General features: G+C 46.5%; 1 protein-coding gene across 6 annotated transcripts in view; it reads right to left on the bottom strand.

The window, feature by feature from the left end:
• The window catches only part of LOC126108945 (abnormal cell migration protein 10), a 532,402-nt gene that overhangs the window by 99,512 nt on the left and 406,933 nt on the right, over window positions 1-25,957 (bottom strand). Inside the window, exon 1 of one of the 6 annotated variants that reach the window (XM_049914330.1) lies at window positions 20,682-20,958. The exons of the other annotated variants lie outside the window; for them this stretch is intronic. The gene's annotated coding sequence lies outside the window, so the exon portion shown is untranslated. Of the gene's footprint in view, window positions 1-20,681; window positions 20,959-25,957 lie in introns of those variants that run through there. 6 annotated transcript variants of the gene reach the window in all.

Genomic DNA, 25,957 nt, shown 5'->3' with positions numbered 1-25,957 from the left:
CTCCTGAGGTCACATTCTCGTTGATGTTGCGTATGTTGCGCATGGACTACTCAATTTGTATATTTTACTAATTTTTTTCATAGTTCCACACAACTGCTTCCTGTTTTCTCGATTGATCTGTGTTCAGTTTTTCAAGGCCTATCCACTGTGCCAACTTATAACTAAATCTGAGGGGGGTGCGATGGGGAGGTTCCCCCGTCAGTAACATTATCTCCTGAAGCTGGGTTCTGCGACCCCAGGTTCCCTACCTCAAACTGCTCAGTCGAGCATCCTCCACGTGCTGTTAACTTTTTGCACGCCCTTACGGCAGCACTGAGTACAGGCTGCGGCGTGAGCACCTCACACGGAGTGGGACGCTGCCGGCACACGGGGGTCACCTGCACCCCGCCGCTCTCTCCGGCCCGTGCTGCTTGGACAGGTGGTGCGCATTTCCACCAGGACAACGCCGCTGCGGTGTGGCCAGACCTCTCGCCCACCGAACACCAACTGGACACGATGAGGGCAGGGCCTGCCAGATGACCGTAATGGAGACTAGAAATATACTCTGTAGGAATCAGCACGGGTTTCGAAAAAGACGGTCGTGTGAAACCCAGCTCGCGCTATTCGTCCACTAGACTCAGAGGGCCATAGACACGGGTTCCCAGGTAGATGCCGTGTTTCTTGACTTCCGCAAGGCGTTCGATACAGTTCCCCACAGTCGTTTAATGGACAAAGTAAGAGCATACGGACTATCAGACACATTGTGTGATTGGATTGGAGAGTACATAGATAACAGAACGCAGCATGTCATTCTCAATGGAGAGAAGTCTTCCGAAGTAAGAGTGATTTCAGGTGTGCCGCAGGGGAGTGTCGCAGGACCGTTGCTATTCACAATATACATAAATGACCTTGTGGATAACATCGGAACTTCACAGACACTTTTAGCAGATGATGCTGTGGTGTACCGAGAGGTTGGAACGATGGAAAATTGTACTGAAATGCAGGAGGATCTGCAGTGAATTGACGCATGGTGCAGGGAATGGCAATTGAATCTCAGTGTAGACAAGTGTAATGTGCTGCGAATACATAGAAAGATAGATCCCTTATCATTTAGGTAGAATATAGCAGGTCAGCAACTGGAGGCAGTTAATTCCATAAATTATCTGGGAGTACGCATTAGGAGTGATTTAAAATGGAATGATCATATAATGTTGATCGTCGGTAAAGCAGATGCCAGACTGAGATTCATTGGAAGAATCCTAAGGAAATGCAATCCGAAAACAAAGGAAGTAGGTTACGGTACGCTTGTTCGCCCACTGCTTGAATACTGCTCAGCAGTGTGGGATCCGTACCAGATAGGGTTGATAGAAGAGATAGACGAGATCCGACGGAGAGCAGCGCGCTTCGTTACAGGATCGTTTAGTAATCGCGAAAGCGTTACGGAGAGGATAGATAAACTCCAGTGGAAGACTCTGCAGGAGAGACGCTCAGTAGCTCGGTACGGGCTTTTGTCGAAGTTTCGAGGACATACCTTCACCGAGGAGTCGAGCAGTATATTGCTCCTTCCTACGTGTATCTCGCGAAGAGACCGTGAGGATAAAATCAGAAAGATTAGAGCCCACACAGGGGCATACCGACATTCCTTCTTTCCACGAACAATACGAGACTGGAATAGAAGGGAGAACCGATAGAGGTACTGAAGGTACCCTCCGCCACACACCGTCAGGTGGCTTGCGGAGTATGGATGTAGATCTACAAATGAAACGCACAATCAAATGAATCCGTCCTTAATTGCAGAAACAGGCACACTCGACATTTGTCGATTACAGCGCCCTCTACCTGCAATGGGAAATAACGGTACGAGTAAGCTGAACGTATTCTTTGCTGATGAATCCGTGGAGGGGGGCGGGGGGGGGGGGGGGGCGGGCGTTGCACTGCAGGCGGTGGCAGACGAACGTCCACTTCACCAACACTGGTTCCCGCGGGGCACGTTCTGTTTGGAACGATGCGTCGTTTTAAAGGTGTCCAGTAGTGTCGAGTTGAATCGAACACCATGTACGACACACACGATCTAAACGACAACTGTTCAGGCCGTACCAGAGTCGCGTACGTCGAGTGTACACAGACGTCGAACAGCCTGCAATCCGCCTATAAACACCACACAGGTTTTGAGCCGTGTCGAGCCCATTTTTCTTTCTTTCTTTTCCCTCGTCCACTAAAATCGGCCTTAGATATTCTCGGACTCAGAAAGCGCATCCCTTTGGTGCGCTGCATGCAACTGCTTCCACCCTGCAGTTCCCCAAACACCCTCTCTAACAGCTCCCTGCACTACGTTGCACAACCGACGTCACACACGATTCTCTGAACACTTCCGCACGCTGAAAATACCCTCCACGCAGATCGAATTTCCCCAGATGATCAATTAGTAACTCATTTGTGAGTGGAAATACGCAGAATAAACAACTTTCACCATTTTCAAAAATGTTCAAATGTGGGTGAAGTCTTATGGGGCGTGACTGCTAAGGTCCCTAAGCTTACACACTACTTAACCTAAATTATCCTAAGGACAAACACACACACCCGTGCCCGAGGGACGACTCAAACCTCTGCCGGGACCAGCCGCACAGTCCATGACTGCAGCGCCCAGACCGCTCGGCTAATCCCGCGCTGTTCTCCATTTTCAAACGTCCTTATCACGATAGCGAAACTTTTCGTCGATATTAGTACGACATTGTAGTTGACGATACTTCAGCGCAACAAGAAGAATGTATAAAGCCACAAATAATGTGAAATAGTAAAAGGAGCTGAAGACGTGACCCAATCAGTCATAAAACCAGATACAATGTAAAATAAAAACCAAGAGAACCGGATACATAACCCATCCGTCGAGAAACACGTAAACCACTTTTACATTATATTTGGTTTTATGACCATGAGGTGGTTTAGGTGTCACACGACGGGTGGGTTATGTATCCAGTTACCTTGGTGTTTATTTCACATTGTACCGGTGATCAAAAAGTCAGTATAAACTTGAAAACTGAATAAATCACGGAACAATGTAGATAGAGAGGTAAAAATTGATACACATGTTTGAAATGACATGGGGTTTTATTAGAGCACAAAAAAAACCAAAGTCTTGCTAGACGCGTGGAAGATCTCTGGCGCGCGTCGTTTGGTGACGATCGTGTGCTCAGCCGCCACTTTCGTCACGCTCGGCCTCCCAGGTCCCCAGACCTCAGTCCGTGCGATTATTGCCTTTGGGGTTACCTGAAGTCGCAAGTGTGTCGTGATCGACCGACATCTCTAGGGATGCCGAAAGACAACATCTGACGCCAATGCTTGACCATAACTCCGGACACGCTTTACAGTGCTCTCCACAACATTATTCCTCGACTACAGCCACTGTTGAGGAATGATGGTGGACATAATGAGCATTTCCTGTAAAGAACATCATCTTTGCTTTGTCTTAGTTTGTTATGCTAATTATTGCTATTCTGATCAGATGAAGCGCCATCTGTCGGACATTTTGTGAACTTTTGTATTTTTCTTGGTTCTAATAAAACCCCGTGTCATTCCGAGCATGTGTGTCAATTTGTACCTTTCTATCTACATTATTCCGTGATTTATTCAGTTTTCAAATTTATACTGACTTTCTGATCACCCAGTATGTGGTTTAATGACTGATGGGTCACGTATCAAGCTATTCTTACACGATACGAAAGGGTGGAGCGCGTCGCTGACATTAAAAACATTTCGTAACCGAGACAGTTTTTGTTCTGGCACACTTTTAAACCGGTCGGTGTAACAGTCCGCCACGATCCAATGGGAATTTTTTTAAGGCTGCAGTCCTGAAGAAACAGCTGAGCAGCAGCAGAAGCTGGTCGCAGACAGGAGAGGAGCCCGCTTCTGAACGCGCCCACCGTCACCGCCTTTCTTCCACTCGGGCGGCTCTCACAGCATCACTTCCACATTACTGCTCAACCGTCCTGCATCCCCACAGACACTCCACGAACCACCGTAAGGTGCATGGCGGACGGTTCTCTGTACCACTCCTTTCCTCTTCCACTCTCGAATAGAGGCGAAGCCCGTTGCGGAACTTTTCTCCCTCGCAGAGCACGCCGCCTTCCCATCTGAAGTCACGAAGCCTCTGAGTGACACGTGCGTGTTTTTCGATCCTGGCGGTAATAACTCTAGCAGCCCCCGCCTCGCAGTTACTTCCACGTCTTCCTCTGATCCGACTCGTTACGGATCCCAAACACCCTATCAGTATTTAAGAAAGGGTCGCAGTAGCGTCCCATACGTGGTCTCCTTTACAGCCGGCCCACACTTCCCCAACAAAATCTCCCACCTTTCGCCTTCGCCACCACGATCCTTACGTGCTCGTTGCATTTCGTACCGCTGTGCAACGTTACGCCCAAATATTTAAACGACGTGACTGCGTCGACCAGCTTTTCCCTGCACTACGCACACACAGAACAACAGCGCCGTATCTCACTTCCCTGGGGCACCCCTGGCGATAACCTCGCCTGTGATGAACACTCGCCGTCGAGGACAACGTAGAGGATTCTGTTACTCAACGAGCCTGCGAACCATTCACGTATTTGTGAACTCTACATCTACATCTACATCTATACTCCGCGAGCCACCTTACGGTGTGTGGCGGAGGGTACTTATTGTACCACTATCTGATCCCCCCTTCCCTGTTCCATTCACGAATTGTGCGTGGGAAGAACGACTGCTTGTAAGTCTCCGTATTTGCTCTAATTTCTCGGATCTTTTCGTTGTGATCATTACGCGAGATATATGTGGGCGGTAGTAATATGTTGCCCATCTCTTCCCGGAATGTGCTCTCTCGTAATTTCGATAATAAACCTCTCCGTATTGCGTAACGCCTTTCTTGAAGTGTCCGCCACTGGAGCTTGTTCAGCATCTCCGTAACGCTCTCGCGCTGACTAAATGTCCCCATGACGAATCGCGCTGCTTTTCGCTGGATCATGTCTATCTCTTCTATTAATCCAACCTGCTAAGGGTCCCATACTGATGAGCAATACTCAAGAATCGGACGAACAAGCGTTTTGTAAGCTACTTCTTTCGTCGATGAGTCACATTTTCTTAGGATTCTTCCTATGAATCTCAACCTGGCGCCTGCCTTTCCCACTATTTGTTTTATGTGATCATTCCACTTCAGATCGCTCCGGATAGTAACTCCCAAGTATTTTACGGTCGTTACCGCTTCCAATGATTTACCACCTATGGCATAATCGTACTGGAATAGATTTCTGCCCCTATGTATGCGCATTATATTACATTTATCTACGTTTAGGGAAAGCTGCCAGCTGTCGCACCATGCATTAATCCTCTGCAGGTCTTCCTGGAGTACGTACGAGTCTTCTGATGTTGCTACTTTCTTGTAGACAACCGTGTCATCTGCAAATAGCCTCACGGAGCTACCGATGTTGTCAACTAAGTCATTTATGTATATTGTAAACAATAAAGGTCCTATCACGCTTCCTTGCGGTACTCCCGAAATTACCTCTACATCTGCAGATTTTGAACCGTTAAGAATGACATGTTGTGTTCTTTCTTCTAGGAAATCCTGAATCCAATCACAAACCTGGTCCGATATTCCGTAAGCTCGTATTTTTTTCACTAAACGTAAGTGCGGAACCGTATCAAATGCCTTCCTGAAGTCCAGGAATACGGCATCAATCTGCTCGCCAGTGTCTACGGCACTGTGAATTTCTTGGGCAAATAGGGCGAGCTGAGTTTCACATGATCTCTGTTTGCGGAATCCATGTTGGTTATGATGAAGGAGATTTGTATTATCTAAGAACGTCATAATACGAGAACACAAAACATGTTCCATTATTCTACAACAGATTGACGTAAGCGAAATAGGCCTATAATTATTCGCATCTGATTTATGACCCTTCTTGAAAATGGGAACGACCTGCGCTTTCTTCCAGTCGCTAGGTACTTTACGTTCTTCCGTACGCTCGTACCTTCGTTTTCAGAAATCTAGAAATACGGAATCTGCATGTTCCCTTCTTTCGTGGTTCACAGTATACCTTGGGAGAAAAGGCCAAGCCGAGTTTCGCACGATCTGTTGTTGTTGTTGTTGTTGTTGTTGTTATCTTCAGTTCTGAGACTGATTTGATGCAGCTCTCCATGCTACCCTATCCTGTGCAAGCTTCTTCATCTCCCAGTACCTACTGCAACCTACATCCTTCTGAATGTTTTCTAAAGTCGTACCGATTCGTGGAAATAAGCCTCTCAGTGTGTAGGAAGTTTATTACACTCTTAGTGACACATTACGACGCAGAAAGATACAATACTTTAACGTCTGCGCCAAAGATTAAATTGAGAGGAATGCAGAATACAATCTCTGTAACGTTCATATTGCATTCTCTTTTGTTTCCTACTCCAAGTAGGAGTTACACACTCTATTGTTGCCTCGTAGTGGACGGACGTAATTGTTATTTATGATTTTGTGCGACGAGCATAGCAAGTCTTATTGTCTTGTGAATAAAAAAATAGTGGAAAGTATCAAAGTTTTGCCAGAATTATTTTAAGTGGCGTACCACTGTATTCCATCGTTTTGACCGTCTTCGTGAAGTAAACCGATGCGAACTAATGAATATACTCACGGTCAACAAAGAGAACAACATCGATGGCGACTAATGAATTGAGTCTACGTTTAAGGTGAGAACATGAATAAATCAACAATGAGACAGAATTCAAAAATATTACTAATCGGAATTGTAAATTATATTACAGGCAAATTTCACGCAGCCCTGAATTTGTCCGCATTCAAGCCCGTCAATACAGTCCGTAAGAAAGCCTTTCAAAAATTCTAAAGTTAAAGTTACATATCCATATTTTTTCTCTTTTCAAAAAATGAATAAATATGTATATCTTTTATTTATTTCGCCACATACTCTAACTGAGAATACGTCCAAGGATTCTGCAGCAAAACCGAAGTTAGGGATATTGGTGTGCTATTTTGCGGATCCGTTGCTGTACGGGTGGCACGTGCGCGCTTTCTTCTGGTCGCCCGAGCCAGCGCGCTGCGCCGGATATTCGCGACAAATGCGAGCTAGGCCAGGGGCCGATGTCGCCGGCTACAGCCGACGTACTTCTTTTCAACTCTTTCGGGTGTTTACCAAATCCGGGGACGCTTATTACTTTACTAAGTCGCCCAGACAGGAGTCTGTCCATTGGTCGAATGACGGTGCGACTGTACGACTCTCCTGCGTGGACGGATTTCCTGAACGCACGCAAAATTTTAATCTTCAGCGTTACTTTCGGTTGTATCCCAATGCGACATCGAGCTGGACAATGAGTGAGTGAACTGGAGCCTTTGACCTGCTTAGCGATTTTGCACAGGACCTTTCCACTAAACACCTAACTACTCCCGTGCGAGCTCCGATTTGTCTAATTTCATTAGGATGATAAATTTCCCTACAGTATGCGGCCGCCAATAAAACCATTTCCGGACTCTGGGACAAAGTTGACGATCGGAATTTCGTGAGAAGATTTCGCAGCAACGGCGAACGCCTTTGCTTCAATGACCGCCGCCCCAACTCGCGCATCGTATGCCCGGTGCTCTCCGCCCCATTTTCCCGATAATACAAAACGAGCTGCCCTTCGTCGAACTTTTTCGACATTACGTCAGTCTGTTTACCGCGTCAAGTGTTCCGCCAATAAAACGCCGTCTTCGGCTCGCCCGCTGCAGAGGCAGGCAGGCAGTCCGCCTCGGCCGTCTCCGGAGCTACTCGGGACCGCTCGGCGGCGGCCGGACTGCAATCTGCAGTGTGCAGCCGCTGCAGCCAAGGTCAGCCGTCGCCATGGAAACTGGGCCTCCGTGACGTCACCGCCGCCAAGGTGAAGGGGGGCGGCCCCAAAATCCATAACAGTCGCATCCACACCTGCCCAACTTGACGCTCTCGGGAGGTGGACTGTCCGCTGACGTGTTACAACAAGGAGAGATGTGTGCCGGTTTAGAAGAAGGAGGGGGGGGGGGGCTTAAACGGTCGTTATTTGTTGGCCAATAATGTTGGATCAATATATTGCGCGACGCCGAGAACGACTATATTTATGCCCGGGACGTATCAAGTACAGCACTGCCTTCGTAGGTAGCACGCCGGCTTTCAAAAATTTTCAAATGTGTGTCAAATCTTCCTGCCAAGGTCATCAGTCCCTAAGCTTACACACTACTTAACCTAAATTATCCTAAGGACAAACACACACACACAGACACACACACCCGTGCCCGAGGGAGGACTCTAACCACGCCGGGACCAGCCGCATGGCCACAACAGTCCAGTTCTAAATTGTCAGTCTCGCCGACACGAATACACAAACCGCACTGGAGTTCCCAGAGTCGAAGGGCACAAAAGGGGAGCGCTAATCGACAGGCGGGGTCGTAGCTTATTCCCAGTGTTATTCGACCCGTACGCCGAGGGAGCAGCGAAGCAAAGACAAAAAATGGTTCAAATGGCTCTGAGCACTATGGGACTTAACTACTGAGGTCATCACTCCCCTAGAACTTAGGACTACTTAAACCTAACTAGCCTAAGGACAGCACACACATCCATGCCCGAGGCAGGATTCGAACCTGCTACCGTAGCGGTCGCGCGGTTCCAGACTGAAGCGCCTAGAACCGCTCGGCCACCAGAGGCCGGCAAACCAAAGACAGATTTGGGAAAGATTACGGAAGGCGATACTGGAAGTAGTACAGGAGTCTCGGTATTTGGTCAGAAAAAATGACACTGTGGCCAGAACAGCAACAAAAGCATTTCTCAAAGAGGTATTTGGGGGGGGGGGGGGGGGAGATTGAATCGGACGAGGTCTGGACAGGACTGGCCTATTCACACTTCCAAATAATTTCGTTTGCGGTTCTGGTGGAATGTCACAATCGCAACTGACGAAAATGAAAATAGTTTTAAAATCAAAATTTGTAAAAAAAATTTTTTTAGAGTTTATTTCGCAATGTAAATACGAAACTGTGCTCTCGGTTGTAAGCGGTGACAGTACGCATGAAAACTTAGCGAACAACAGACGACCCGTGTCAAGTTCTCCTAACTATATTTGTTATGCTGGCATCGTGAATTAAGAACTGTTACGAATGTTCGATTAGAATTATATAACAGTCAGACACAATAGGTGCACCGCTGTGATCTGTCCATACAGAATTCCGTAGAACTATTTACGAGTTTTAACATTTTCGGTTTTGTATTTTTATTACTACTGTACCTTCTGATTTAAGCAATAGTTTAAAAACGGACAACTAAATAAAAAATAAAAAGCAGATGAATTTGAAATTTTACTTGTTGTCATTATGTACCGGTTTGCCCCGAAGTTTGTGAAATGAAATTCTGCGCAGCTTGTACCCCTACACTGTGTACCAGCTTTCGCGCTACCCGATGCGACAGCACTGTGTGTGTGTGTGATCACGACACGCCCCGTTTCGGACTAAACGTGTCAGAAAATCGTCAGTAGAAGGAAGCACTGCTTGAAATCGTGGCGCGACTTGCTGGTAGCCCTGTGGCGCGGCCGCAGCTGTCCGCCTGCCCCCCCTCCCCCCTCGCCGCGCACGAACTTCCGCTTCCGGCCGTAGCACCCACGCTGCAGAGATAAAAAGGCAGCGTTCGGTGGGCTGCTCTTCGCTTCGGGATTTCTCTGGAACAACCGCCGCCATATGCATTATGCAGAGCCGAGAGCCGCTACTATAAAGCATGCAAAGCAGGGGCAGGCGTGCGTGCGTGTGTGTGTGTGTGTGTGTGTGTGTGTGTGTGTGTGTGTGTGTACCCTCTCCTACACACAGGAAACAAGTCCTCTGCGACAAGCACACCTCCGTAACGTCCGCATCCGGAAAATCTTTAAATACGGAACAAGGCTTTATTTTTAAGGGAAAAAAGAGAGACTGCTTTCTGAATGCAGTTTCCCTTTTACCGCGCCATGTCGCCGCAACAGAAGAGAGCGCAAAATAACTAAAATAAATGTGTGTAGACGAAATACAACTTACACTAATACTTGCATTTTAAAGTAAATCGTAGGTTAGGAAGTACAGTTTGCTAAACTTAATGTTTGTCAAATATTTGAACGCCGACGGCCCGGTTTGACTTGTTTGTCTTAAGCAGAAAGTGTTGGACGAGTTTGAGAGAAACTTTGATTTACAGGTATATCGCGTTAGCCGATTACTAATATAGACTGGTTCTACCAACGATGGAAGCAAAATGCGCCAGTATTACAGCAACTTGTCCCCTGATGACTGCTCCTAGCAACTTACTGTTCCCAGTAAAATAACTTACGATGGCCGAAATCGGGGAGGTACAAACTGCAGATTGGCATTTCTGAAAAAGAGGAAACAGTGAAGGTCTACTATAAACTTAGGCGACTGCAAGTCTTCCGTGAAGGGCTCCGTGTCGAGTGTTGCCGTGCACGGAAGTGAAATGTGGGCGACAAGAAGACAACAGAAGCTTCTGAAATGTGGCGTTGCAGAGGAACGATCGAGATTGGACACCTAACTAACCTAAGGACATCACACACATCCATGCCCGAGGCAGGATTCGAACCTGCGACCGGAGCAGTCGCTCGGGTCCAGACTGTAGCGCCTAGAACCGCACGGCCACTCCGGCGGGCTTTGGACACCTACATCTATTAAGTACTGAGCGGGGACTGAATCGAATTCGTGAACACGGAAATTAATGGCTCAACTTGACTAAATAAGAGTTCGGTTGTTGAGAGACATCGTGGGGCATCAAAGAATTGTCAGTTTGTCATCGGTGAAAAGTGTCGGAGGTAAGAATTGTAGGAGGAGACCGACGCTCGACCACGATAAGCAAGAGCAGGTGTATGTAGGGTGCAGAGCTGCATCAAACCAGCCTTCACAGACAGGAGACCACGAGATTCGGTGTCCAGTAAGACAATCTCTGTTTAGCATGAAGGACACGAAATTCACGCGAGCGTAAAGAAACTTCGCTCGAGAGACAATACTTCACTGGTATCCGCACCGAGGCCGACAGATGTCCCCACACCCCTCCCTGTCACGGGGAATCCTCCCCTACAACTCGCAGATCCGTAAACAAAAGACTGCGGGCGCCCGCATGCGCTTTCGGTAGTGGCAACCTTGTAGGCACAAAAAAAAGGAGAGAAAAACAAAGGACAGGCGCGCAATGCCGTAGTTTCGACGAGTGCCGCGTTTCCGGCGTGCTGGAATTAAAAAAAGGAAAGACAACGAGACGGAGAGAAAAAAAAAAAAAAAAAAACAAGCAGCCAAGGGAGTTTGCGCTTAAAGTGTAGCACAAGGTCGAAATAGCTCTCTCTCTCTCTCTCGTTTCCTCCTCTTCTGGAAGCAGTGAGACGAGACAGGTGCAGGAAATTGAAATGGTTACTCGCCGAACAAAAGCCTGTCGCTGGCTGCCTCCGAACAATGGAAGCGCGCCGGAGCCAGAGGAGTACAAGGCTTTATACAGGCGGCGTTTCCGCGCGCGCCTTGGTTCAGGGACACACGCGGCCGTGCGTGCGTGCGTGCGTACACGCGCGATAAAACGGTCAACAGCTGAAAGCGACAAGGTCGCTCGCTCCCAACTCCCACCGCCTCGACGTGTCGCTTTCAGAGTTGAACTGTCCGTCATCGCCGCTCACCCTCTTTTCAACATCATCGTCCTCGCACGCCTCTGTACGGGAAGGGCAACTCTTTCTCATTTCCCTCCCTCCCTCCCTCCTTCCACTTCCCGAAGTATAATTCGCTGTCCAAGTCTAACCTCTTCGAGGATGTTGCCTCGCATTTAATAATAATTCATTTACGTTGTTTAGTACACGCAGGCGATAAGCGATGTTTTCAAACAAAAGCGACGACGCGATTCCTCGACTTCATTTGGTGACGCCAAGCAAACGAGCTCAATGGAAAATTGCGAATGGATCGAAGACCCGTTTGCGGACGGAACTCAACACGTCACAATCGACGGAACACAACCGACGGATGTTAAAAGAAGCGTTCGCAGTATCTCAAGGAATTGTGATAAAGCTATTACTGTTTACAATATATATATAAATGGACTAGTAGAATGCGCCGGAAGCTGTTGAAGCCTGTTCGCTGGTGATGCGGCTATATAGAAACCAGCAACGCCAGGAGACAGTACCGATTTGCAGAACGACATGCAGAGGACTGATGAATGGTGCAGCTTCTGGCAGTTAACCAGAACGTAAATAAATGTAACATATTGCGCACGCAGAGGGAAAAAAAAAATTCACTGCTTAAGAATCTTAAGGAAATTTAATTCATTCGCTCATGAAGTGGCTTAAAAGCACTTGGTCGACCGATTCTTGAATATTGTTCATCAATGTGGGACCCTTATCAGCTAGGAGCTGTAGGAAAGATCCAACAAAGAGCGGTGCGTTTAGCCACGGGACCGTTTGCTCGGCGCGAGGGAATTGCAGACACACTCCACTGGCAGGCGTTACAAGAGAGGCGTAGTGAGTCGAGAAATTATAGAGGCAACGCAGAGGCCTACCGACAATCATTCCTCTCACGCGCCATTCGCGTAGAACAGGGAAGGCGGGGAGAGGAGTGGGGGGGGGGGGATCAGCTAGTGGTACCAGAAGTACTCTCTGCCACACACCGTCAGCTGGCTTGCTGAGTTCTGACGTGGACATACTCCAGTTCCCTCGAAAAACAGCACGAAACGGCAGCTAAGCGTGGACTGGCAGTTTGGTATGAAACAGTAAATGGAAGCTTCTCTTCAACAGCTACGTGTCTTAAGTATTCAAGTTTAAATACCTAGCAAATCATCCAGTCCTGTGGATTAAATCGCGCAGCAAAAAAGACAGAATCATTAAGTGACGATAAACTTTTAGAATTACACGGAATAGGTACAATAAAAAGATCAGTACCTCGTAACACAAAATTAAAGCATTACATAAAAGTAGTCAAATCTGAAGCGTTATTTGCATCAAAGACTGTAGTCTTTGGAGGTACATCATAAACGAAAGACAAAGAAAGAGGGGAGCATATTATTGAGAACATTTTTCGTCCCGTCTGTGTCGACAGAATCTAATGAGACGGAAGTCTAGAGAGGTATTTCAAAACTTGCAGAAAATGTCGCACGCTTTCAGGAAAAGAATTTTACGGTCGCCTTCTCAGAACGAACGATAAAGAGACTGAGCAGAAGGATTCACTCTCAGTGATAGTCAAAAGCAAACGGATACTCTAAACTGGAAAAGATCTGCAGGAAACAGGCATTACAAAGATAACTGTACAGGAGCGAGTTGCATTCAAAACTTCGGTCGACAAGCATCAGTTTAAAACTGAAGCACGTGTCACATCTAAGAGAACGTAAGAACTTCACCGAAATAAGTTCGAGCGCGCTCCATAACAGTTGTCAGCAGCCAGCAAGACATGGAGAGGAACAGGCTCTGCAAAGGCTGGCGCCTGACGGGGGAACAGGCACTGAAACGGCGCATCAACCACCTCAGGCGAACCATCAAGGCTGCCATCGCCGACTTTAAGAATCGACAGTGGGCGGACAAACTGCAGGAGTTCACGCCAGACCCGCAGTTAGATTTTTCACCAAGCGGAAGGCCACGATCCCACCTCTTGAAACGACTGCGGGTCTCGTCTACACGCCAGAGGACAAAGCGAACGTTTCTCGACGCAAATTCGTGCCAGTGGACGACCCAGTTGACATACGTCATGCGACACGGATCCAAAATGAAGTCCAAGCCTACCTTCATGCGCCGGACAGGGAAGAAGATGAAGCCATTCCACCTATCGAAGTCTCTGGCTGCATTCGGGGCCTAAACAACCAAAAGGCACCGGGGCTTGACAAGATTAACGGGAAGATGTTGAAGGAACTGCCACCTCCAGCCTTCATCTACATTGCAGCACTCTTTATCATCATCCTGAGACTGATGATTTTTCCGACTGCCTGCAAAGAAGCTGTGGTCGTGCCAGTCCCAAAGCCGGGGAGAGACCCCGTACCTACAGACCAATCAGCCTCCTCTCTCACCTCAGTAAGGTGTTTGAGAGGCTACTGCTGCGCCGCATCCAGGCCCTCGTGGATCTGCACCGTATGCTGCCCAATGAACAATTCGGATTTCGCAGCCAACATTCGACAACGCAACAACTGCGGGTCGTAGAACAAATCACCCGAGCATTCAACAAAAGGGAATTCTGTGGGGCCATCTTCCTGGATGTTTTCCGCGCTTTCGATAGTGTCTGGCACACAGGACTGGTCCGGAAGCTCCAACATGTACGTTTCCCAAGACCCTATGTCGTCCTGCTTGAGTCCTATCTTCGAGGCCGCAGCTTCCGACTACGGATCAATGACGCCACCTCGACACTCCGACCTGTCGCCGCTGGGGTCCGTTCTCGGGCCGACACTGTACTCGTGGTACACAGCGGACATCCCCAGAACGCCGCGTGTGGAATTGGCCCTCTACGCAGACGATACTGCCGTCTACAGCGGGAGCAGATGGGCCATCATCACGCACCACCGCCCGCGCGATGCCTGCACCAACATAGAGGATTGGTCACGAAAGTGGAGACTCCAATTCAATGCCCAGAAGAGCCAGGCCGTGATTTTCACAAGGAAGCGACCAACCGTGGTTCCAGCGCTCCAGCTGTTTGGAGAAGAGATAGAATGGAAACCAACAGCCACTTATCTGGGGGTCATCCTGGATGCAAGACTCACGTGGCAGCAGCAGGTCACAGCAGTCAGGAGGAAAGTTGAGCAGCGTCTGGGGGCTCTATACCCCCTCCTCAATGACAATTCGACGCTCTCAGGTGAGAATGGCCTCAAGATTTACCGACTATTCATCCGCCCCATTACGGAGTACGCCAGCGTTGTATGGGGAAATGCAGCCACAAGCACTGCAGAACGAGGCCTTCAGAAGAATAATCCACGTCCACTCGCAGTTTCCAACGAGGTTTCTGCGTCACATAACACCTGAACCGGAGATATTACCACGTTTCCAAGAAGCTGCCGCCCGCTTTTAGGCGACGAAGAAAGAAGCCGGAAATCCCCCGATTCGCAACCTAGGAGCCCCTGATGAAGAAAGGGCTGTATATCAACGACGCGTAGCCCTGCTGCATAGATGGAAGCCCCAGCAGGCCTACATGATGCCGCACCAATCATCAAACAGATGACAGATACACCCCACAAATAAAGGTGCCACACCTCCTAACCACATGATTCCTCTCCCGTAACAGACACAGAATAAGTAGGAAATGTCCACAGCTAAACCCTACCTTACAAACAACGGAAGGATAGTAGTTAAGAAGAAGTGGGTAGGACGGAGTCCGCAGAAGTGCCGCAACACGACGTGACATGGACTCGACTGATGTCTGAAGCAGTGCTGGTGGGAACCCACACCGTGAATCCGGAAGAGTATGAGGGGGTGGAGATCTCTCCTGAACAGCACGCTGCGAGGCATCCCAGACGTGCTCAGTAATGTTCATGTGTAGGGAGTCTGGTGGGCAGCACAAGTGTTACGCGGGCCACTCTGCAGCAATTCTGCAAATGTGGGGCGTCGCACTGTCCTGCTGGAATTGGCCAAGTCTGTCGGGACGCGCAATGGATACGAATGGATGCAAACAGAATGATTACATACGTGTCACCTGCCAGAGTCGCATCTATACCACCAAACTGTTCAAAGTCGTCTGAAGACAGAAAGAAAAAACATTGTGAATAGATGAAAGTATACTGGAAGAAACGAAAATAAGGCAGAATGGAAAACTGAAATTGGAACGTGGTTCTCGGATGGACTATTCGCAGTAAAAACAAAAGAAAAAACAAGTGACACCGGAGACTGATAATCGCTGATTTGAATCTCTTTTAGTCATTATTTTTTCGTCGTTTTTCTTACGTTGAGTGCTAATACTTAACGTCATTTATGTCCATAAATTCAGTGACAATTAACACAGGTGTAGCTGTCATTTACATGGTGGTGGATTCAGTACTGTAATGACATATCACAGTCAGAAACACAGTTGTCACAGCAGTTCTTAGTCACTTGCTTAAATTAAAAAAAGATCTTGCATCTCTCTGTATTTTGTATGCTATACTGAAATGTTCGTAGAAGATGCACCTTTTTTAAAAAATTTGCGTGAGGCAGGAATCGAACTAAGGGCTCCCCTACTTGTAGGCAAGTTTCCTACCGGAAAAAGTATTCTACCGCAAAGCTACGTAGTCTTTAAGAAAAGCGACCCCGTTTTATGGCATTAAAGATGGTAGGAAAAATTCGAGGTCGATTTTGTCAAGAATTTTTGGGATTTACGTCGACCTGCTTTAGGTAATTGAATTTCGGGTTCCGAAGTTGACGGAGCATAAATATACTAAAAAGAAAAATATATGAAAATCTGATCACGTGTGGTCTTCTTCTTACGCAGTCAATATTACGTTCGACCAGTAAACCCCAGAATCGAACTGCAAAGCATGAAACAGCTCGAAACGTCTGATTACTTTACAAATGTGCGAGATATCTGAAATTATACTGAAAGTTTCTTGCAGCTCACCAACAAGAGGAACAAACTGGAACTCGTGTGTCTTAACAACCGCAGTATCAAGGGGGGGGAGGCTTAATGCCGACGTTCTGAAAGTATTGTTGTCATGTCACATACTTTACAGTCTAAAATAGTGAAAAAAAGTATGTAGTGTTTTTTAATCATTTATTGTACCAGATTCGGCAGTTCTTTTGTATTTTCGGTAAAACTTAACACAAAAGTCCTAGTAGTGAATGTGACTTTCCACAACAAATCTCATATTCGTATTTCCACGTTCAGGACCCTTCTTATACATGTGTATGCCTTTAAAAAGTATGTCGTCGATCAAACACGACGACAACAAACTACCCCTCCCTCTCGTAGTACGCGTTATGGAAATTTGGGAAATGTGTCGGCATTGCTAGGGCTAAGGAAAAGAAAGCGCACTTACAGGATATCGGCCCCAAAAGTCGATCTCGGACGAAACTTTGGTCCACAATTCTGACAGTAGGCAGTTAGGACGGCTAGTGGTGCAGGGAACCGACGCCACGAACCCCGCAGGGCCCTCCATGAATCCGAACGACTACGATCGGGTGGAGGTCTCCTCTGAACATGCCAGACACGCTGCACAGTGTTCACGTCCAGGGAGCTCGGTGGCCAGCGGGAGTGCTGCTGGGGCCACTCTGCAGCGGATCTGGACGTCTGGGGTGTCGCACTGCCCTGCTGGAATTGCCCGAGTCTCTCGGAATGCACAATGCACACGGATGGACGCAGGTGAACAGTCAAGATACTTATGTATGTGTCACCTGTCAGAGCCGTATCTAGACGTACCAGGGGTCCCACATCAAAATCCGACTGCACACGCCCCACACCGTTACAGAGCCTCCACCAGCCCGAACAGTCCCCTGCTGACGTGCAGGGTCCACGGATTCGTGAGGTTGCCTCCATACCCGTGCGCGTCCATCCGCTCGACACAATTTGAAACGAGACTCGTCCGACCAGGCGACACGTTTCCATCCACCGACAGTCCAGTGTCGGTGTTGGCGGGCCCAGGCGAGGCGTAAAGCTTTGTGTCTAGAAGTCATCGAGGGTACGCGAGTGAACCTTCGGCTCGGAGAGCCCGTACCGATGATGTTTCCACGAACGGTTCGCACGCTGAGACTTGCTGATGGCCCAGCACCGAAGCCTGCAGCAGTTTGCGGAGGAGTCGCACTTCTGTCGCGTTCGACGATTCTCTTCAGTCGTCGTCGGTCCCGTTCTCGCAGGATCTTTTTACAGCCGCACCGACGTAAAAGATTTGATCTTTTACCCGATTCCTGATACTCACGGCACACTCGCGAAATGGTCGTACGGGAAAATCCCCGACTTCATCGCTACTTCTGAGATGCTGTGTGTCTCGTCGCTCGTGCGCCGACTACAACACCACGTCGGAAGTCACTCAAATCCTGATAACCCGCCACTGTAGCAGCAGTAGCCGGTCTGACAGCTGCTCCCAGACAGTTTTCGTCAGCGCCGCCTTCCGCCTCCGCCTCGCCTGCTAGCGGCCTCCGGCGCTCGCTCCAGTCGTCATCGCTTTCCACGGTCACGGCTGACGCTCCTAAGCATCTACACGCAACGCTCAAAAATTCTCGAGAAAATGAACTTCCAAGATTTCCGAGCAACTTAAATTCCCTTAACTTACGGCCATTTTCTCCGTGGGACGCGCTGCTCGTTCGGTAGCGTCGGATTGTCAAAGGATCGCCGATTCGAATCTCGCTGTGCTCCTGTTTCTTCCCCGTTAGTTTTTTCGTTTAATTAGAACATCTACATCATTTAAACGTAATATTGATAAAAGGTTAACTAACATGTAATCATTTGTATCAAAAAAAAAAAATGTACGTCTTCCCATTTGTAACTACACATCACACGCACAGCAATTATAAATTCTTTACATGTTTTATAGAAAAAACCTTGTTTAAATTAAAAATATTACAAATTTATTAACAACCTTTTATAAAATATCCGTAATTGTGAGTTTATATTTGAGTGAAAAGTACAATATTGTGCCCGATATGTAATTACAAACGAGAAACACTGAAAATGGTGATTAGATATGTCTTACTTAGTGTGTATTTGAAGACTTTTTTACTTAAATGGTGTAGGTACTTAAATTCGATGAAAAAATATAGAACTAGGAAAGAAGGCCACAGTGTGATCCGAACCAGTGATCCAATGATCACCCAATAATAATTCTTCAACGGTACCGACTCAACCATACTTACCCGACGTAAAAATCGCCGTAACTTTAGTGAATTACAGAGACGCGGAAAACTTCAAAATTCTCGAGAAAATAGACTTTGATTGTTGGATCGAGCTGTCCTACACAAGCGGCTTGTAGTGCAATTGCGTGCTTATGGAGTATCGTCTCAGTTATGTGACTGGATTTGCGATTTCATGTCAGAGAGGCCACAGTTCGTAGTGCTTTACGGAAAGCCATCGAGTAAAACAGAAGTGATTTGTAGCGTTCCCCAAGGTAGTGTTAAAGGCCCTTTGCTGATCCTTATCTATATAAACGGGAGACAGCCTGAGCAGCTGTCTTAGGGTGTTTGGCGATGGCGTTGTAGTTTACCGACTAGGAAACTCGTCAGAGAATCAAAAAATTTGAAAAATGATTTACATGCTGCGAAAATTGGCAAGTAACGCTAAATAACGACAAGTGTGTGTTCATTCACACGAGTGCTAAAAGTAATACGTTAAACTTCCAAAAAAATGGTTCAAATGTCTCTGAGCACTATGGGACTTAACATCTGTGGTCATCAGTCCCCTACAACTTAGAACTACCTAAACCTAACTAACCTAATGACATCACACATATCCATGCCCGAGGCAGGATTCGAACCTGCGACCGTAGCAGTCGCGCGGTTCCGGACTGCGCGCCTAGAACCGCTAGACCACCGCGGCCGGCGTTAAACTTCCATTCAGTCAAATGTAAAGGCCATAAATTCAGCTAAGTATGTAGGAATTACAATTGCGAACAACTTAAATTGGAAGAAACACACAGAAAATGTTGTGGGGGAGGCTAACCAAAGACTATGTTTTAGTGGCAGGAGACTTGGAAAATGTAACGGATCTGCTAAAGAGAGACTGCCCACACAACGCTTGTCTTTTCTGCTTCGGAATAATGCTGCGCGGTGTGGGATCCTTACCAGACAGGACTGACTGAGTACATCGAGAAAGTTCGAAGGAGCACAGCACGTTTTGTGTTATATCGAGCAACAGGGGAGAGAGTGTTGCTGACACGATACAGGATTTGGGGTGGACACCACTGAAACGAAGGCGGCTCTCGTTGTGGCGGGTATTTACTTGACGCCGACCTACACAGTGAGAATCGATCACCGTAATAAAACAAGGGAAACCAGAGCTCGCACCGAAAGATATAGGTGTTCGTTTTTTCCGCGCGCTGTACGAGATCAGAATAATAGGTAATTAATGGGAAGATTCCCGGCGGGGTCAGGGATTTTCTCTGCCTCGTGATGACTCGGTGTTGTGTGATGTCATTAGGTTAGTTAGGTTTAAGTAGTTCTAAGTTTTAGGGGACTGATGACCATAGATGTTAAGTCTCATAGTGCCCAGAGCCATTTGAACCATTTCGAATTAATGTGAAGGTGGTTCGATAAACCCTCTGCCAGGCACTTAAATGTGATTTGCAGAGTATCGATGTAGATGTAAACCGCTTCGAAGGAGCCATACTTGAGTTCTGAACTATACGTACCCTATTTTTTTTAATTACAAAAGCCGGATTGCAAGAAGTGGTTTATCTGCACTGGAGCCATTCCTCCTCGTATCGAAACACTCTGCCAACACGAGACACATCGCGTGAAACCCAGTTGTCTGCCTGCCTGCCTGCTTGCTTGACAAACCCGTGGACAGGAAACAGCCAGTGTGACAGACGGCCTCGGGTCAACGGAGAGGTGTGGGTAAGTCTCTAGCAGGCTAGTAGTGCCTAGAAGACAGAGCACTGTACGATGTTCAAAATAATATCTGTTTCGATGCGAGCTTCAGCTTTTTTTAGCGTATAGAACCCTCCGCTGCTCACTTCGCAGTCTGAAGCGCAGTAAGTGAACAGAACTGTCTGCCGAAAGCTGTTATGCGCACTACGTCTAGAAACTATTCTAGTTCTACCACTGTTTCGTTGATTCTGTGACCGTCGGTACCGTTTTGTCTGCTGAGTACTTACAACGTCGGTTGCGCACTGGCCACAGCCGGCGGCTCGCCACCTAGTTCGAGCGTCGCAGCCATCGCGCGTCTGCCGGATAGCAGCAAACAAAAATTACGCGGGCACCATCCGGTCTGCCGAACAGACGCGACGACGGCGGGAGAAGCACGGACGGTGTGACGGACGCGATAAGTAGTGGTGTCGAGAGCAGTGTTCTCCAGCCGCGCACGGCTGGAGCTGGAGCGGCGGCGACCTTCCGGGCAGGCAGGCGGCGCCGCGCGCTGCCCTTCCAGCGCTTCCAGCCGCCCCGCCGCTCCTGGAGACCACCGACTGGCCTGGATATCCAGGGCGCGCGGGGCGCCGCGGCGCCGGAGCCACCTGGCGGCCACTTCAGCTAACTAGGCGGCCACAGCCCGGCCGGCTGGCGGAACAATGCCGAGGCGACGCGGCCTCTGTCTGCCATCGCACTATCGATACATCGCGCCCTGCTGTCGACCCATCTCCACCCTTCCCTTTTATTTTTTTTCTCATCTCATTTCGAAGCGCAGCTAGTGCCTCCGATATCAGTGATCCCAAAAGAAACATCGCACCCGGCTTGGCGCAAGTAAGACGGTAGGTAGATAGGGCCTAACGTGGTGAATTTATCAATCTGTAACTTAATATTATGGAAATTGAAGAGGATGTAGATGAAGATGAAATGGGAGATACGATACTGCGTGAAGAGTTTGACAAATCAGTGAAAGACCTGAGTCGAAACAAGGCCCCAGGACTAGACAACATTCCATTAGAACAACTGACGGCCTTGGGAGAGCCAGTCCTGACAAAACTCTACAATCTGGTGAGCAATATGTATGAGATTACCGAACAATCAGTTTAATAAGTCACGGATGCAAAATACTAACGCGAATTCTTTACAGACGAATGGAAAAACTGGTAGAAGCCGACGTCGGGGAAGATCAGTTTGCATTCCGTAGAAATACTGAACACGTGAGGCAATACTAACCTTACGACTTATCTTTAGATTAAGGAAAGGCAAACCAAAGTTTCTAGCATTTGTAGACTTAGAGAAAGCTTTTGACAGCGTTGAGTGGAATACTCTCTTTCAAATTCTAAAGGCGGCAAGGGTAAAATACAGGGAGCGAAAGGCTATTTACAATTTGTACAGAAACCAGGTGGCAGTTATAAGAGTCGAAGGGCACGAAAGGGAAGCAGTGGTTGGGAAGGGAGTGAGACAGGGTTATAGCCTCTCCCCGATGTTATTCAATCTGTATATTGAGCAAGCGGTGAAGGAAACAAAAGAAAAATTCGGAGTAGATATTAAAATCCATGGAGAAGAAATAAAAACTTTGAGGTTCGCCGATGACATTGTAATTCTGAGAGAGACAGCAAAGGACTTGGAAGAGCAGTTGAACGGAATGGATGGTGTCTTGAAGGGAGGATATAAGATGAACATCAACAAAAGCAAAACTAGGATAATGGAATGTAGTCAAGTTAAGTCGGGTGATGCTGAGGGAATTAGATTAGGAAATGAGACACTTAAAGTAGTAAAGGTGTTTTGCTATTTGGGGAGCAAAATAACTGATGATGGTCGAAGTAGAGAGGATATCAAATGTAGACTGGCAATGGCAAGGAAAGCCTTTCTGAAGAAGAGAAATTTGCTAACTTCGAGTATTGATTTAAGTGTCAGGAAGTCGTTTCTGAAAGTATTTGTATGGAGTGTAGCCACGTATGGAAGTGAAACGTGGACGATAAATAGTTTAGACAAGAAGAGAATAGAAGCTTTCGAAATGTGATGCTACAGAAGAATGGTGAAGATTAGATGGGTAGATCACATAACTAATGAGGAAGTATTGAATAGGATTGGGGAGAAGAGGAGTTTGTGGCACAACTTGACTAGTAGGAGGGATCGGTTGGTAGGATATGTTCCGAGACATGGAGGGATCACCAATTTAGTATTGGAGGGCAGCGTGGAGGGTAGAAATCGTAGGGGGAGACCAAGAGATGAATACACTAAGCAGATTCAGAAGGATGTAGGTTGCAAGAGGTATTGGGAGATGAAGAAGCTTGTACAGGATAGAGTAGCATGGAGAGCTGCATCAAACCAGTCTCAGGACTGAAGACCACAACAACAACAACAACATAACTTAAGCGACAAGAGAATCGGATTGAAGAGTTATTAGCGAATGAAAACAGCATTTCATTCTAAACGGATAGAAATCTGGAAGCGTAACAGCAATTTGCGGTTCAACCACAATATCTATACTACAGTACTTTCATGCTGTTATTGATCGAATTTAAAACAATATCGTAATGTACTCGTGAATGTATAGAATCTTATGTTACAGCTGTAAGAGAGTAAGTGAAGTATTACAGTTACGGAATGTGTATACGTCTTAAGGCAACGTAAGTCTCCGCGCAAATTACTCGACTTTTTAATCACCGAGTATTTGCAAATGAGAGCAGTTTCCGAGACATACGGGTAACTTTATAAATAATTTCAAACCTTTACGAAACTTTTTCCTCTCCCCCGATGCTTACAGAAAGATGAAAGTAAAGAAGATTGTCGCTTACTGCATCATCATCGTCAGGGCGTTTGACGTCGTGTGAACACAGATGATGTGTGACAAACATCGTTCTTTCTTGCATCGGAGCGCATATTATCCCAAAACACTGTAACTCAGAGGTAAAGGTACCAGACGTTTGACGCTGTTTATACATGATTGTGGGTGGTTTACTGTTAATTATATGAATGGCCTAGTGCGTAATGGTTTGGGATAGATTTCAGTTGTCTCAGCAATGCGCTTTAATCTTATCTACTGTTGTGAAACCACGGCTCTTTCGAGTATTCTTTAGAAACAAGAAAAAAAAGTAACACTATGTTAAATCTGGCACTACAGTACTATTTTCCGTCAACTTCCTTGGCAACTTTACGTAAACGGCGTTGAACTTGTAAATACTGGTCCTTATAATCACTGCACCACGTGGAAAGAACTCATGGTCGGCAGTCGGAGAAGACAGTGAAGATAATCTCAACATCGAGCTCATTTCCGTTTTTGGCGATCCAGATTGCTTCCACGTCGAGAAAGGCTCGTCTTTACCACCAAACATTTGTTTCATTTCTTTCTTATTCGTTTCGGCGTTTTGCCAACGAGCAACTGAAGTAAGGACGCGACGACCGCGTCCGGCTCTTGTGCGACGCTCTACACTACCATCTTTTGTCTTGACTGCCGAATCTACGAAAGCGTTGATAAAGAATTCGATCGATGGTAAGTACACACTAACAAAAAAGCCGACGCGTCACGAAGTAGTTATGCGAACTAATATTCAGACAGCTACCGACGGACAATACGCAAGTGTAAACTTTGGCTGCCGATGGCTGAATGTGAGACGGCGCAGCGGAATTTGACCGCGCAAAAATTCCAGCAACAAATACAGCACCTGTAAATAACGTTGCACTAAATACAATGATGCTACTTGTAGCCACAGAGAATGAAGTCAATCGAACTGTCCAAATACTAAAAAATAAAAAGTCAGTAGGCCTAGATGAAGTACCAATGTGTGTGCTCAAACAATGCATAGGGATTATACAAGGCTCCTTAACAAATATAATAAAATTATGAAAGACAGATTTAATGAATTACCCGAATAAATACAATCTTTTAAACGAATCACAGTTTGGTTTCCGAAGTGGCAAAAAATACGGAGTCAGCCACAGTAGAATTCACGATGAGGGTGTCACAGGCATATTTTTGGATCTTTCTAAGGCGTCTGATACAGTCGACCACAAGATTCTATTAAATAAATCAGAAGCATTAGGACTATGACTGGTTTCGATCATACCTAACAGATAGGGTACAAAGAGTAGAGATAACACACACTTCAAATAGATCCAAACATTTAGTAAAACACTTATCAGAACGAAAATACATTAATATAGGGGTTCCGCAAGGTAGCATATTAGGACCAATACTGTTCCTGATATACGTCAATTACTTTCCCAGTAGTGTTACTCGTGGTGAAAAAATCCTATTCGCTGATGACAGCAACATGATAGTCACTGAGAAAACAAGAGAACTCCTAAATGAGACTCTCGTGGAAGTTTACGACTGGTCAATATGCAATAAAGTGACATTGAACAGAAACAACACTAATGACATGAATTTCAGTTTGAAGAGGAAAAATGACAATGGTAAATCAAATGTAGATGGCACCTCTACAGACTGTGTAACGAATGCAAAATTTCTAGGAATGAATATTGATTCTCAGTTGAAGTGGTGAGAACTCACAAAGGTACTTGCAAACAGAATGTCGTCAGCACGTTATGCCCCCAGAATCCTATCATCAGTGTGTAACACGGAATGTCTTTTAGTTACATACTATTCATATGTACACTCAATTCTTAGCTATGGCATATTTTTCTGGGGAACAAATGCACAAGATGTGAACACAGTTTTCAAACTCCAGGAAAGAGCCGTAAGAATAATAACCAAAAACGGTAGTCGAGCTCATTGTAAAGATCTGTTCAAGACACTGGGGATTTTAACTGTTCCGCGTGAATACATTTACAAGTCAGTTGTACACGTCAAAAGTAACATTGGTAATTACCGCACGAAGAGCTCTGTCCATGACCTTGGAACAAGAGGTAGACTCAACTTACATTTGCCAAGAAAAAATAAACATAAAACTGAAAGCAGCATTTTCTATCAAGGAATAAAACTGTACAATAAATTACGAAAAGAGATTAAAGAAATTGCCAAAATACACTTATTTAAAAAGGCAGTTAAAAGTACCTGTTATGCAATAGATTTTATACATAGTAGGATTACTTAGATGAAACAGAGCCGGAGCTTTGTAAAATAATGTTATAAAAATGAATAATAATGATGATGATTATTAAACATCCAACACTGCACATAACACCTTCACTTCATATTTTTTCCCTTCTAGAAATACTTGCCCCCAACCTGTGCATAGCACAATACTAACGCCTCTTTACTTTCTGAGCTCAACATCTCATCTCAGTCATTACGGAGGGTCAGTTTTTCAGGATATCAAGTGGGAAGCTGCGGTACAGGAGATGGCCCAGAGATCACCAGTGTGTGCAGTTGAGTGAAGTGTAGTGTGTGCAGTGACTGATAGTGATATTCGAGTGAAAAATGTGGCATTACATTATTAAATAAGTCATTTGTAAAGGAAGTATTGTCTACCGGGAATAAATCTAATGATTGTCTCTAACTAGAAGTCTGTAAATGTATGTGTATACGAATTAGCTTATTTTAAATTGGTCGAAACTTGTA

This window comes from Schistocerca cancellata, chromosome 11 (assembly GCF_023864275.1).
Source record: "Schistocerca cancellata isolate TAMUIC-IGC-003103 chromosome 11, iqSchCanc2.1, whole genome shotgun sequence".
Taxonomy (NCBI): Eukaryota; Metazoa; Arthropoda; class Insecta; order Orthoptera; family Acrididae; genus Schistocerca; species Schistocerca cancellata.
Note: the sequence above shows the minus strand (reverse complement) of the source record. Positions and strands in the feature narration are given on the sequence as shown.